The sequence below is a fragment of the Mirounga angustirostris genome, unplaced genomic scaffold, assembly GCF_029215605.1.
Source record: "Mirounga angustirostris isolate CCGP_5_RB_7025 unplaced genomic scaffold, mMirAng1.0.hap1 SCAF_9, whole genome shotgun sequence".
Lineage (NCBI taxonomy): Eukaryota > Metazoa > Chordata > Mammalia > Carnivora > Phocidae > Mirounga > Mirounga angustirostris.
Window position 1 is genome coordinate 92,517,983 of NW_026991717.1, and position 14,788 is coordinate 92,532,770.

The following is a 14,788-nucleotide window of genomic DNA, read 5'->3' on the forward strand; positions in this document are numbered from 1 at the left end:
AAAATTGAGCATTAGAATTTTTTTCAAATTAAATGCCTACTCACACATTCTACCTTCACAAAAATAATTCTTCCTTGAAGTCAGTTCCACAATTTCCAAGAAGTCCTGAATTCCAGGTTTTGATGTCCTCTCTTCTCGGATTTGATTAGCAATTAGTTTGTACTCTACAATTTAATTTTTTTATTATTTAGCATGTACATTATAGTTTTGAGTGCTTATCTCATATCTTATCACCAGACTTTCCAGAAATTGGTACTTGCCCTGGTACCTACAAGTAATAGCCAACATGGCAGATATTGAGCTATGACTGACACAAGTACAAACTACAATTATTTTAAGTCCAGAGCTGATAGCACCATATTTCCTACTGTATTACATAATACTTAACATTATTGCAGGTTTGCTATGTACCAGGTACTGTTCCAAATATCTTCTATATATTCACATCAGTTTGTGGAAAATTTGAAGACTGAATGGTTTGTTGGGAAATCACAGCAGCATTGTTATTGTTTTGAGGAATATAATTTTCATCAAAGTTTTGGTTGATAGCCGTTTCTGGAGGAAACTATTGCTATTACGCAAAGTCAGGATCAACCTGACTTTCATCTTCAGTTTCCTCTTCCTCTCTGTCCCTTTTCAATGTTTTCAAGTATTCACATTTTTTATCAGTGCCTATTCAAATCAGTTTGGATAGATGAGGCTGTTGATTAATTCTGTCAACAAGTGAATAAGAATTTGAGTGATTATACTCTTTTATTAAATTTTTTGCACTAACATTCTTGGCAGCTGATTCAAAAGTATTAAAATTACCAATATTGTAGGTGGACTTCTGAATGAAAGAAGTCCAATCTTTAGTTTCTTTAGTTTGGCTTTACCTTGGTGAGCTTTTGTAGGAAGAGCAGCACATTTAGGGACTAAGACTTCATACCACTTGAACAAGCCTTGTTCTTAACTGGCTATAACTAAAAATTTTCTACTCCTGGGAATCCAGATATCTGCCAGTCTTTTATTATTATTATTATTATTATTATTATTTTAAGGATTTATTTATTTATTTTAGAGAGAGAGAGAGGGAGTGTATGTGAATGGGGGGAGGGGCAGAGGGAGAGAATCTTCGTGCAGACTTCCCACTGAGCATGGAGCCTGACATGGGGCTCAGTCCCACAACCCATGAGATCATGACCTGAGCTGAAAGTAAGAGTCAGTTGCTTAACTTACTGAGCCACCCAGGTGCCCCTCTGCCAGCCTTTTGTATCATCTTCCTCAATGACAATCGTTCTCAGTACTCTAGATAAAGGTTTTAGAGGCTATTCTAAGAAAGAAGCTTAGGAGACTTATTTGGTTGAGTATTTATGTGTTTGTGCATGTAGGCCCTATATACCTAGAGCTAAAGATGTTCAATTTAGTTATATCTCATATTCAGGAGTTAAGGATATAGGATCCTCAGGCTCAACCTGTTTGAATTCTCACTTGTCTCCCCTTGGCATCCCCCATTCCCACCCTTGGTTTCATTGTTAGGGACATTATTTTTGTGGAGTCATTTTTTTCTTGAATGGAAATTACTGCTATAAGAATAGGAACTTCTACCATAGTATCTGTTCCACAGATACCACAAATTCATATGTTAAAGTTCTAACCCCCAGTGTGGTGGTATTTGAGATGGGGCTTTTTGGGAGGTAATCAGGTTTAGCTGAGGTTTTAAGAGTTGGGTCCTTATGATTGGATTAGTGCCCTTAGAAGAAGAGACCAGAGAGCTTGCTATCTCTCTCCCCACCATGTCAGGACACAGCATAAAATGGCTATCGGTAAGGCAAGGAGAGAGCTCTTACCAGGAACCTGACCATACTGGTACCTTGATCTTGGACTTCCCAGCCTCCAGAACTGTGAGAAATAAATGTCTGTTGTTTAAGCCATCCAGTCTATGGAGTTTTGTTGTAACATTTCAAGCAGACTAAGACAGTATATCCCTTTTAATAATTTATGTTTTCAATACCATTTATTCCTTGTATACGTCACCCAATTTTTCTTACCTTACAGTGTTATCTTCATTAGGATGCCGAATACCAGAGTCAAAAGTATTTGGAGAATTTTGTTATCTATGATTTACATCATAGCAACTTTTTGTCCATGAAAAATTTTCATAATGCTTCTCAAAATCCAGAGATGATTTTTGATGGTAGAGAAGAAAAATTAAAGTTATGCTGTGCCATTTTGGAAGTCTGATTCAGTAAAAAACTGTCTTCAGTATCTCATGGCAAATCCCAAATCCAACAGGACTGCACAGAAATGTGTTAGAATTTTTCTTTGAAACTGTATTTTCAGTTTGTTTTTTAAACTTTGTTTTCTTTGAAATAATACCCAGGTTTGGGTTTTTTTAAAGATATATAAATATATATCTTTAAAACATGTAACTGTTTGACATAGAATTTCAAGTCAGTCATAAAATTTCAAGTCGGAATTTTACAAGTCTGTTAAAAATTTTTATATGATGATCCTCAAAATTAGCCAATTTCTTTGCTTTTAAGATCATAATGTATTCTGAATCCTGTTTCTATATTGTTCCATGTACTTGTACAATTGACATCTTTTCCAGATGAAATAGGTTTCAGGAGCTAAAAAGCAAAACCAAAAGAGAATTTCTTTTTCTTTTTTTTTTTTTTAAAGATTTTATTTATTAATTTGAGAGAGAGACAGACAGAGATAGTGAGAGAGAGCACGAGCAGGGAGGAGAGAGAAGCAGGCTCCCTGCTGAGCTGGGAGTCTGATGAGAGGCTTGATCCCAGGACCCTGGGATCATGACCTGAGCTGAAGGCAGACGCTTAATGACTTGAGCCACGCAGGCGCCCCGAGAATTCCATATCTGAAGGAAAAACATTTCAAATCATCATGGAGACATGTAGGTATCTTGCCACTACCATGCTCCTGTGAAATGGCAACATCTTAAACAAATTTGCACTTTTAATGTCTTCGTTTAGAAAAGTTGTCCCACTGTGACATGGAACAAGCTAACATCAGAAATTCCTATAACTTTTATTGAAGATAAAAATATCTATCATGAAACTTCAGCAATATTTAAACAGTAATTTGAAACTCTTTAAGCTACTCAGCATATGGATCAAAAATATCTTACAGCTCTGGCTGAAGAATACCAATGAAAGGGAAGAAGGCAAAAATTCCATCAACTTAAATTCCTAACCACTTATAATCTGTTTTGAACCTAAATATTGAAGAAATGTCTGAATCTTTTAAAAAAATTAGAATTTTACTATTTTATTTTGATAAAAATCATATCAAAATTATCCAGAACTTAGTTTTTAAAAATTAATTTTCCACTATTTTTTAAAAGATTTTATTTATTTATTTGAGAGAGAGAATGAGAGAGAGAGAGCACATGAGAGGGGGGAGGGTCAGAGGGAGAAGCAGACCCCCTGCTGAGCAGGGAGCCCGATATGGGACTCGAACCCGGGACTCCAGGATCATGACCTGAGCCGAAGGCAGTCGCTTAACCAACTGAGCCACCCAGGCGCCCCTTTCCACTATTATTTTAATAAACTTTAGGGTTAAAATTATTCAAAACAATTATATTCTAAAAAGGGCAAAATATCTGGAATATCTAGAAACTTTTATTCAAAACCTAGATGATATTCTTTGTATATGAATTGAATCCAAGTGATTCCTTTCTACCAGGGATACCCTGGCCTGGGGTGCTGCTTTGCTCAGTCCTAGGAAATGGTTTTCAGTGCTGTTTTTTCCCTTCCCACAACGGGTCTCAGTCCCCAAATGGCTCCAATTTGATTCACAGTGTTCTGGGCCAAGTTTCACACGAGCCTCTAGAATTTGGTTTTGAACACACTGAATTTGAGCTGATTACAGTATATCCAACTGAAAATGTCCAGAAGACTGTGCCAGGCTAGGTCCTCTGAGAAGCAGTCACCAAGACAGAATTTGAAACATAAGATATTTTTTAGGAAAATATCTGTGAGAAATAAGCAGGGAGGGGTCAGGAGTCCACGGGGAACTGACAGATGCAGGTGTGACACCTGTGAAAAGTCTGAAAGGAAAGGAGGAGGGTCAAATGAGAATCACTCCAGACTACTGTGAAGTAGCAAGTCCTGGCCAGGCCAGTGGGAGCCCCAGAGCAGAGACTGCCCCTCTGTGTCCTGTGTTGAGCAGGTAGGTGTTCCCAGTTCCAGTGTGCCCTCTATGTTTGGTCCTTGACAGGCCACAGCCAGCAAGACAAGGCCTCAGCGTGGGTGTGAATGCTGTGGTAAGTCCTGAAGATAGAGGTTGTTAGCTGACTAGTCTTTTTAGCAGGTTGTTACTTGAAGGAGAATCTGAGCAACATTCCTTCATGGCCACCACAGGTTTAAAAATGTGGGAAGGTTGTCTTCTCAATAGTTGGCAGAGCATTCCTTTTATGAAGGAAACCTTTTGATTGGCAAAAGTAATAAACCAATTGATATAAAAAGGCTGTCTGCAGAAGCCCAAATAATACAACTGATGGTTAAGATGCTCTGCATGAGGAAAATGCTTTTATGATTTGCTTAACAAATATTTACCGAGCACTTAGGTCATGTCAAATATTGTGAAGATAGAACAGCCATAAAAACAGACCATCATCAGGGTACCTGGGTGGCTCAGTTGGTTAAATGTCTGCCCTCAGCTCAGGTCATGATCCCAGGGTCCTGGGATCAAGCCCTGTATGGGGCTACCTACTCAGTGGGGAGCATGATTCTCTCTCTGCCCCTCCCCCTCCTTGTGCTCTCGTGCTCTCTCTCTCTCACATGGTCTCTCTCAAATAAATAAATTCTAAAAAAAAAAAACAGACCACAATCTCTGCCTTCATGAGGTTTACATTATAGTGGGTAGAAAGATAATAAAACAAATAAATGAGCAAGTTATATAGATTGTCAGAAAGTGATAAGCGCTATGGGGAAAAATAAAGCAAGGAAGGTGGATAGGTTATTGGGAAGTGAAGGGTTGCTATTATAAAAATGGTGTCTGGGAAGTTTTCATTGAGCTGACAATTGAGCAGAAGCTCAAGGAGGCAGGTGGAGTAAGCCACTTAGATAACTGGGAGAAGATCATTCTAGGCAGAGGGAAAAAAGGCTCTGAGGCAGGAGTGTTCCAGAACAGCAAGGAGATTTTTGTTTGAACAAGGCTGGAGTTGGTAGGAGAGAAGTCTGAGAGTTACTAGGGGGACCAGGTCAAGGAGGACATATTATAAGGACTTTGGCTTTTCTGTCAAGGTATCATGGGAAGCTATTTGAGGATTCTGAGCAGAGGAATGACATGAACTGACATGTTTTCAAAGGCTCTCTCTGGCTGTCCTGTTGAACTGACATGTTTTCAAAGGCTCTCTCTGGCTGTCCTGGTTGTAGTAGAAGGGCAAAGTGTAAGTATAGAGACCAGTTAGAATGTTAATGCAATAATCCAGGTGAGAAAATGAGAGGAATTAATTTTTCTCCTGAGATGAAAGGGGGAAGAGATGGGAGGGGAAAGGAGAGTCTAAAGAGAAGGTATAAGGAGACATGGCCAATGAAGGTTTCCCATTTGGGGTGGATAAGGGACATTTTAAGAAGGTGAATGTCAAATATGACCTTTGAAATTGTTGCCGTGTTTCTGTTTCTGCTTCAGATTTCCAGGCAAGCCTATTTTACTTGCAGTTGTATTGTGGGGGTGTATGTTTGTTTGTCTATCTATCATATAACTTTTTTTTATTCAGCGAAGGGTCTGGGTCTGGGTGTGTTACAACTGTGTTGCATATAGAACAGTGGATACTCATGGTAGCAGGAACTTGAAATCAAATATAATTAGGAGAATGGAAGCCCTGGGAGTTGGCAGAAATCTTGGGGAAGGTCTTGAAGGTGGGATTTGAACAAATGTCACCTAGTTGTAGGAGGCTTGACTCCAGCCGGCTTCTGACTTAAGGCAAAGCTAGAGATTTAATTTTTTGAGCTACCCCATATAGAGGTGATGAATAATAGAGGACTTTTTGGAGGGAAAAATACCAGAGGAAAAAAAATTTGTACTTTAGTAGTGATTATTCCAGATAGAAGAAAGAGATGGTAGATTTAGTAAAGACAGTAAAAGACTGGAATGATAGATAAGAACCAATGTCACCTGTTGTGACAGAGTCTGCTGGTTTCCCACCCAAATCCGTGTTTCCTTCTTATTTGCAAACCCTAATTTTTATTGTGTGGCTAAAATATTATATTTCCTATCCTCCCTGTGTAGCAAGGCTTGGCTTAGTTCTTGCCAATGAGATGTAAGTAGAAGAAGTTGGATGGAAGTTGTTGACAGAATGAGAAGGTGCCTTGAAAGTGTACAGGCAGCTGGGATGAGTCCTTCTGGCTAATTTAGGTTTTCTGTTTATGACAATATAACCGCCATATAATCCTGGCGGTCACCATTTATTGAGCCCAATTATATATCAGGCACAGTGCTAAGAACTTTATACTGTTAGCTCAGTTGGTCATCACAGTAATCCTGAGACATGGGTCATAGGTGCTATTATCTTCACCGATTTAATGGATGAGGAAAATGAAACTTAGAAGGTCGTGTGAATGACCCAAGATCACCTAGCTAGTGTGTAGTTTCAAACTTATTTGTTGGATTTTAAAGCTTGGGCATTATCACCTCCAACAGAGTGTCAGGTGGGGATAAAACTTAATTGCGGTTCTGAGAGTCTTGTTTGAAACTACTGTGTTTCTCTAAACTTAACACTTTATCATCGACCAGCTACGCTTCTCAGGCCGGTCTTCTTTCACACATGGTTCTGACAAATCCCCGTCCCACCTAAGACCTTATTCTACTGCAGCTATGCTACGGCCCAGCATGATGTTTAAATCCTGCCAGAATCTGCTTTGTACAGTTCTCTGTGAGAGCAGTCCCCAGGCAGGGTGAGAACTGTGCTCTCAGAGGTTATTTCTTTGTTCAAAATCGAAAGGAGGTAGCAGCTGGCCTAAAATTATGACTGGCAACTGGTCTCAGACTTATTATGGTTGCCCTGATGCTTTCTCAGATTCACTGAAATGTTTTTCCTCTGAGAACAAAGCTTCCAGAAACTCAAAACACCTGTATTAACCGGTGACCTAAAAGGAGCACTTAACCTGCTAACTTCCCGGCTGATTATCAAGTAGCTTGGCGGAAACTTCCTGCTGTTGCTAGGCTTCTATAAGGAATTAATTGTTCTGGATAGCTAGACCAACTTCAACAGAAACTGCCTCATCTGAAAAATCTGTCTCCTGATATTTTCTAATAACCATTAAGAGCCCATTAGCAAAGTTGTAAGGAAAATAAGAAAGTAGGACTAGTAAAGGCATTATCCCAATCATCCCTACCAAAGATATACCAGCATATGCATTAGTTTATGTGGATGTTTTTGTTTTATAACTATTCTAGATGACAGAGATGAAAGAGCTTAAAATCTTTTTATTTATGTGTGTGATTGAGAGTGGAGTATGAGAAGTAGGTATGAATGGAGAGGATCATTTAAATATTTTATTCAAAAGTATGGGAATAGCTACACTTTACTGAATGCCTGTTAGGTGTCCGATGCCATATGAGGTACTTCTCTCATTTAATGCAGTCTTTTCCCCAGCCCCTATGAGGTAGAGCATAGTTTGTAAATATGATGATATTCAGAGATATTCAGTGAATTGCTTAAGGTCACAGAGTGGGAATTTATATAGAGATCTGTCAGTCTCCAAATACATGCTTTTTCTGTTTATTATTCCATGACAAAAAGTTTGGAAGAACATGTATTTTTGTGGATTAAAAAAAAAAAAATGGTGACCCAGAATCACATAACAAAGAAGTGGGAATTTAAGGTCTCTGTGTCCTGCAGAGACCTCTTGATTCTAGCCCAATGAAATTCATTTTCAGCTTTGACCTCCAGGAATGGAAAAGTGTAAATTTGTTTCTTTTAAGCCCTCAGTGTGATAATTGGTGATAGCAGCAATAGGAAAGAGACAATGACATTTATCCAATAAAATTTTCTTTGAAGAAACTGAAAAAAAAAAAAGCATTCACTGTTATGGGATATTTTAAACAGAGATTTGCTTTATAGAACTTTAGCAATACAGAAAACTCAAGTGCCACTTGTAAACAGTTCTGGATCACTGATTATGGTCTAGTTTGAAGTTTTTAGATCCTATGTTCTTTTCTTTCCTGCAGCTACCCTTTGACCATTTTATATATACTAGAAGAAAGAATGCAGTTAATTAATTCTGTTCATTATTAACTGCCTTGGCAAGAGTTTTGATGAAGGAGAAAGTGGAAATGAACTTTGTTTATTATTTTTCAATTTCATTTAATGGTACATTACCATTCTTCATTCCCGTGATTTCTTGAATAGACTTTAGTTTTAAAAAAAATCTCAAAATTGCTCTCATTTAGCAAGTGAATACAGTATTGTTTTTACAAATAAGAAAACTAAATTATATTTGCTTATAATGGTTTATAATTACCCTAATATTCACAAGGGAAAAATGAAGGGGGGGAATTTGGAGGGGGAGTCACATTAAAAAAGGACATAAATCCTTAAAGCATCCAGTTTCATTTGTTACTTTGAGGAAGGCCAATAGTCATAAAATAATAGTCATGGCTCTGTGAGAGCTTAGTGTGGTAGGGTCTCAACTGAGTGGCGTATCGGTGCACTTGATAGACTCTCTGGCTGTATGCAGTTGGTGCTTAAAATCCTTAGCAGTAGCTGTAAGATTTTATCTCCATTAGCAGTAATCAACATCATGCAGTATACTATAAAGTTTCTGCTTAAAGGAAATTTGTCGTTTGCTAAATTTTACACGAAGGCAATGCAATGTTGACTATTTTAGTAGCCAATGAAATATGTAATATATACCCTTATCATCTATCCTCTATGGGAATTTTGAATCACAAATGAATATTATTATTTAATTTCCATTTTGTATCTCTTTCTAGCTAATAATGTTTGAAGAAAGTAATCATCAAATTCTTGAGTTTTTCTCTTTACATTTGAATAAAGTATTTTTCAGATTCCTTTATGGGTTGGATATCGACTACAGGTTATTACTGACTTTTAGGAAATTATGCAATAAATCGGTTATTCAATGTATGTAGAACATTTGTTCCTTTGGAAACACTTAAAAAGAAAATATCTAAATATTTACAAAGTGTTTGACAAGGTTAAATAATCTAATCACTAACTTGGTGCTTGTAGTATTTATGGGTGAACGTGTAAGAAAAGGAGGGTTTATCTACAGACCCAGATTCTGGCTTGTCCGTTTTCGCCCCATCCAATAGCTTTCCTAGAGCTGGGGTATAACCAGGAAACATGAACTTCCATTGCAAAAGGAAAATTTGTTTACATTAAGAGCTTTCCTCATCACTTCTCCCCAGGATTTAGAGCTGGAAACTACCAGGGTAGCTTCAGTCAAGTTCCAGTGACAAGGACAGGAAATAGAACTAAGAAATAAAATGGCCTTGAGCAGATAGAGTCCTAGTCATGCAGGCTTAACACAAAGGACCAAATGTCTGAGAAAGAACATTGTTTTTCATCGTGTGTGTGTGTGTGTGTGTCCAAGACCAGTTACTCTAGCATGGTAGTTCTCAAACTTTGACATACATAAGAATCTCTTGGAGGGATGGTAAACACAGATGTTTGAGGCCCATATCCAGAGTTTCTGATTTAATAAGTCTAGGGTGATGTCTAAGAGTTTTTATTTTCAACCAGTTCCTGGGTGATGCTGCTGCTATTGGTTCAGGGATTATACTTTGAAAATCATTGCCCCCACCACACAGATAAGCTTTATATAAGGGGGTTGCCGTGAACCCAGAGTGCTGTGACTATGCAAGGAATTATGGGGCTTTGGCAGGAATCCAGCCCAGAAAGGGCATTCCTGGAGCAGTGGATAGTTTCTTTTGGACTTGGCCTGATAACTTGTAGCTGTGCTATGAGGCAATGAAAAGCAGTGGTGGTGGACTTGTACTTTTAATCTCTCTCTACCTGAAGTTTAGAAGCAGGACTGACTAGACTAGCCACACTATTCTGAATCATTCCTGGCATTTTTTAATATTCTCATTGCCCGGCTTATAAAAAATGTTTTAGATAATGCTTTTATTTCTATTATTTTAGTTTATAAAGGTGAGTTTATACAATACATCTGTATATTTTCATTAGCACTAAAACCCTTTTACTTTATTATTCACCTACACAAAACAATATGTTCATAATATTTCTAAACCATAGAAAGGGTGATTATTAAATGTGTTGAATAGAAAATAAGGATGCTCTGAGAAGTTGAAGATTTTCCCCCCCAACCCTTGCTTCATCCTGAAATGTGACTTTATTTGCATTGCCTGTCTGGGAGATGGCAAGAAGTTTAATGTTTTAAGTTTCCAAAAAGTAATATTAAGTAGGAAGTCAATAGAGAAGGAGCAATGAGGCAAAGCAGAGTGCCCCCAGACACTGATTTGCTATTTGTTTTTTTCTTTTCCATTAAAGAAAATAAATGTCTTGTGGGCATAGAGTGAGCGGGAGTGTTCATTCCAGGGTTGGGGAGGCTAGTAATGCGAGTAGATCAGGCATGCCACCCACTCATATATACTTTGATGTCACTGGCTTAGTAAATCATTCTTTATATATGTCATACCTGGTACCATATGTTTAGAACAAATCAGTTTATGCATATTGAAGTTCTTGCCTGGGTTTATACATTTATCTACATAAAAATGTAATAGAATATGTTTGTTTAACTGACTACAAATTGCTACATTAGGACTTTCAGCCTTTGTCTTTTTTTCTTCCTCCTTATCTGCTGCACCAGTTTACTCTTCCCATTATTTTCTCTCTCAAATTGACTTTGTTTTATAGCAAGATGTTCACTCAGTTAACAGTATGGTATCTTTCTTATATATATTTTTGTCTATCTGTACCTATCTACTTTACTATCTACACCTGAGTTAGAGAGAGCAAAGATGACTTTTCCCTCTAGAAAACTGATTGCTTCTCTTTAACTTTCACATAACTTTAATTTTATCCACTGATTATTAGTCTCTGTGGACTTTGTCTCATGACAGAACAACACAGAAGCATTTTTGACATAACTTTTTCGTTGATATGACATAGTATGCTCAGTAGTGTAGACAATGTAAAAAAGTGTTGGTTCAGCGTTTAGTAGATTGACTTTGTTTTAGTAGCTACCAGTGAAAGTTCTACACAACTACATAATTTAAAAAATTGTTGGAATGGAAATCTTTGAAAATGTTGATCTTATCAAAGTCCTTATAAGATTATAGAAACTTTACAAGGCATGACATATTAAGGTCTCAACAAAGATTTTGTCCTAACATGTTTCTAAAAACTTTAGAGGTTGGGGCGCCTGGGTGGCTCAGTTGGTTAAGCGACTGCCTTCGGCTCAGGTCATGATCCTGGAGTCCCGGGATCAAGTCCCGCATCAGGCTCCCTGCTCGGCGGGGAGTCTGCTTCTCCCTCTGACCCTCCTCCCTCTCCTGCTCTCTGTCTCTCATTCTCTCTCTCGCAAATAAATAAAATCTTAAAAATAAAAAAAATTAAAAAAAAATAAAAACTTTAGAGGCTTCAAATCTGCCCATATTCATATTCTGATGGGAGGAGAATCAGGCAAGGAACTGTTCTATAGACTCTTTGTTTGTGTTAAACCACCACAAAGGAGGAACACTTTAGGGGACCTGTGAAATGTTAACTTTTCCAATTAATGCATTTTATGCAAGACCAAAGAGTTTAAAAAGAGGAAAACAATTGCTTTGGGTTTCTGGGTTAGGTTAGTTCACACTAGCTAGAAATTTAGATTTAGAATAAATTAAAGAAGTAATATAATTAATTTATAATTCTTTTGAGAGAACATCAAGATACTGCTACTCACATTTTTCACTAATTTCTCTGTAACTCAGAAGTTCACACTGAGACGTGCAGGGTAGCTATACTACCCTGCAGAGCCATCCCTTCCACATTTCACATCCCCTTCCTCATACTTGTAGGATTGCTTGTCTCTGCCTGGGAGGAAGAGCTTCAGGCTGGACCTCCAGATGGAAAACTCCAACAGGGTTTAATTATATAGTAAACTGTTTTGCTTGATCGTGCACCTGGAAAATTTAAGATGAAGAAGAACTTAAAAGTGAAATAAATGCAGGACAAGTGCATTATCATTTCCCATCAGTTTACAACCAAACCTGAGAGAGAAAACATTTTCTTAGCTCCTTTACAACACTGAATAAGGTGAGAAAATCATTTAAATTGAAGCCCTAAAAAGGTCTTTCTGTAGGAGGTGATCACACACAGTGGGTAAATTCTGCTCCTGTTTATGCTAATTTATTTTACAATCTTCAACTTCTTATGGGAGAATACAATTCAAAGAATAGAAGAAATATAGAGGAGGAGGCGAATAACTGCAACTGCAGAGGAAGGGATAAAAGGAGCTTTTGCTGAGAACATGACATCAAAGCTGGGTCTGAAGAATAAGTTCTTCAGTAGAGAAGATGTTTCAGGCAGAGGGCATAGCTTGCACAAAGGCAGAAATCAACACGGTGGTGTGGTGACTGGTGTGTGTGTATGTGCCCACATGTGTACCTAGGGAGCAAGAGGTGGAGCTGGCAAGGTAGGCAAGACAAGGAATAAGAAAGGTCTTTTAGGGGCGCCTGGGTGGCTCAGTTGGTTAAGCGACTGCCTTCCGCTCAGGTCATGATCCTGGAGTCCCGGGATTGAGTCCCGCGTCGGGCTCCCTGCTTGGCGGGGCGTCTGCTTTTCCCTCTGACCCTCCCCCCTCTCATGTGCTCTCTCTCTCTCATTCTCTCTCTCAAATAAATAAATAAAATCTTAAAAAAAAAATTATACAGCACAAATAAGTGGATATAATTAAGGGATAATTCCATGTATGCAAATCTGGAGTTTTAACATTTGAAAATTTAATCAATGTAATTTGCCATATACACAGACTAAAGAAGAAAATCATATTGTTATATCAAATGACAGTAAAAAATAATTTGAGGGGTGCCTTGGTGGCTCAGTTGGTTAAGCACTGGCTCTAGATAATCAGCTCAGATCATGATCTCAGGGTCCTGGAATCAAGCTCTGCAACGGGCTCTGTGCTCAGCAGGGGGTTTGCTTGAGGATTCTCTCTCCCTCTGTCCCTCCTCCCACTCATGAGCGCATGTGCTGTCTCTCTCTCTCTCAAATAAATATATCTTTAAAAAAATAATTTGAGGGGCGCCTGGGTGGCTCAGTTGGTTAAGCGACTGCCTTCGGCTCAGGTCATGATCCTGGAGTCCCGGGATCGAGTCCCACATCGGGCTCCCTGCTCAGCAGGGAGTCTGCTTCTCCCTCTGACCCTCCTCCCTCTCGTGCTCTCTGTCTCTCATTCTCTCTCTCTCAAATAAAATAAATAAAATCTTTAAAAAAAAAAAAAAGTCTTTTATATGTGCGAGGCAACTTGGACACTGATCTAGGCCTACGGTTACAGACAGTGCTCCAAGAACCTTTTCAGGCACCTGATGGTGGGAGTGAACAGGGCTTTGGGACTCATCCTCATTTCAGCCGGGGTCAATTTACATATTTTGTAAATGTGGGTTCTTCCTAGTCTCTATATTAAACGAAGTATCCTGCAGCTCTCACATTCACCCTTGATGGTTGTGTCTTTCTTGCCTTTGACATAATCTTTTCATTTTGGGCATCTAGACTTTAAAACTGTAGGCCATTGTATTAGCTAGCTTATGAATTGCATGGACCACCATATTTATTTTGCTTACTTCACTCTCTCTTCTCCTCCTAAAGATAATTTGAGATTTAATAGACTTGAATGTCATGTGGAGGCTCCAGGTCTTTTGACCTATTTTCCCTTTTAGGTTTGCATGCCGTAGAATTTTGAATTTTTCTCTGAACTTTCAAATTCTTGTCTTCTAGACTTATATAAAGCCATCTAACTCTGCTTTTTTTTTTTTTTTTCTGATTATCGTAAGCCTCCAGGTGACAGGGCCCCTGAATCCTAAGACTTCCATTACTTTGGTTTCACTATCCAATTCTTTTTTGGTCTTAAGTCCTGAGGTATTTTTTTGACTTCTTAGTGCCCAAATTACGAAGACCTTCATATGCTTTGTTTGAACTAAATGACAGACAAGAACTGATTAAGGTCCTCAATTATGACCATGTCTACTTTGTGACCTGTCTTAGTAGCACATTCTAGAATTGACTCAGGAATGTTATAATATCCTAATACCTTTCATTTCTTTCCTCCCACAAATTTCTACCAAAATGTTTATCTTCATTAATTTACTTCTACTGCACTTACCTTCTACCTACCTAGAGAGTCTTTTTTTTTTAAATAGGATAATTCCTCTTATTGTTACAACTGAAATTAAGCTTATCTAACAATTATCAATAATACCTACATGATCATGTTTATTATCTATATTTTACATTTAAGCTTGATGTTTATTCAGTTCAATCTATTTGCTTTTCAGGGTTCTGTACATAATTACATTGTTACGTTAACATCAGTAATTGTATGTAGCATTTGTGATCTTTAAAATTTTTTCTTGTGGTAATGGTTCAACATCTGCTCTCCAGTCAGGTTTTCTAGCAGGTTGATGGGAGAGACATGTTGGGCAGGTAGAACTTTCAGCATTCTCAGTAGCACTGAGAAATAATTGTGTATTCTATGTGTAGTGCTAACCATTCATGATGTATAAGCCCAGCTGAGAGATTTCTTTTAAGAGTGGCAGAAAATATGAGGAAGAAAAAGTGGGAAAGTGTGTTAACCTTGCACTCATTGGG

The 14,788-nt window shown here is 38.1% G+C and overlaps 1 pseudogene; it reads right to left on the reverse strand.

Moving 5' to 3' along the window:
* Window positions 1-433: 433 nt before the first annotated feature.
* Window positions 434-14,788, reverse strand: part of LOC123862176 (vasculin-like) — an 85,228-nt pseudogene continuing 70,873 nt past the window's right edge.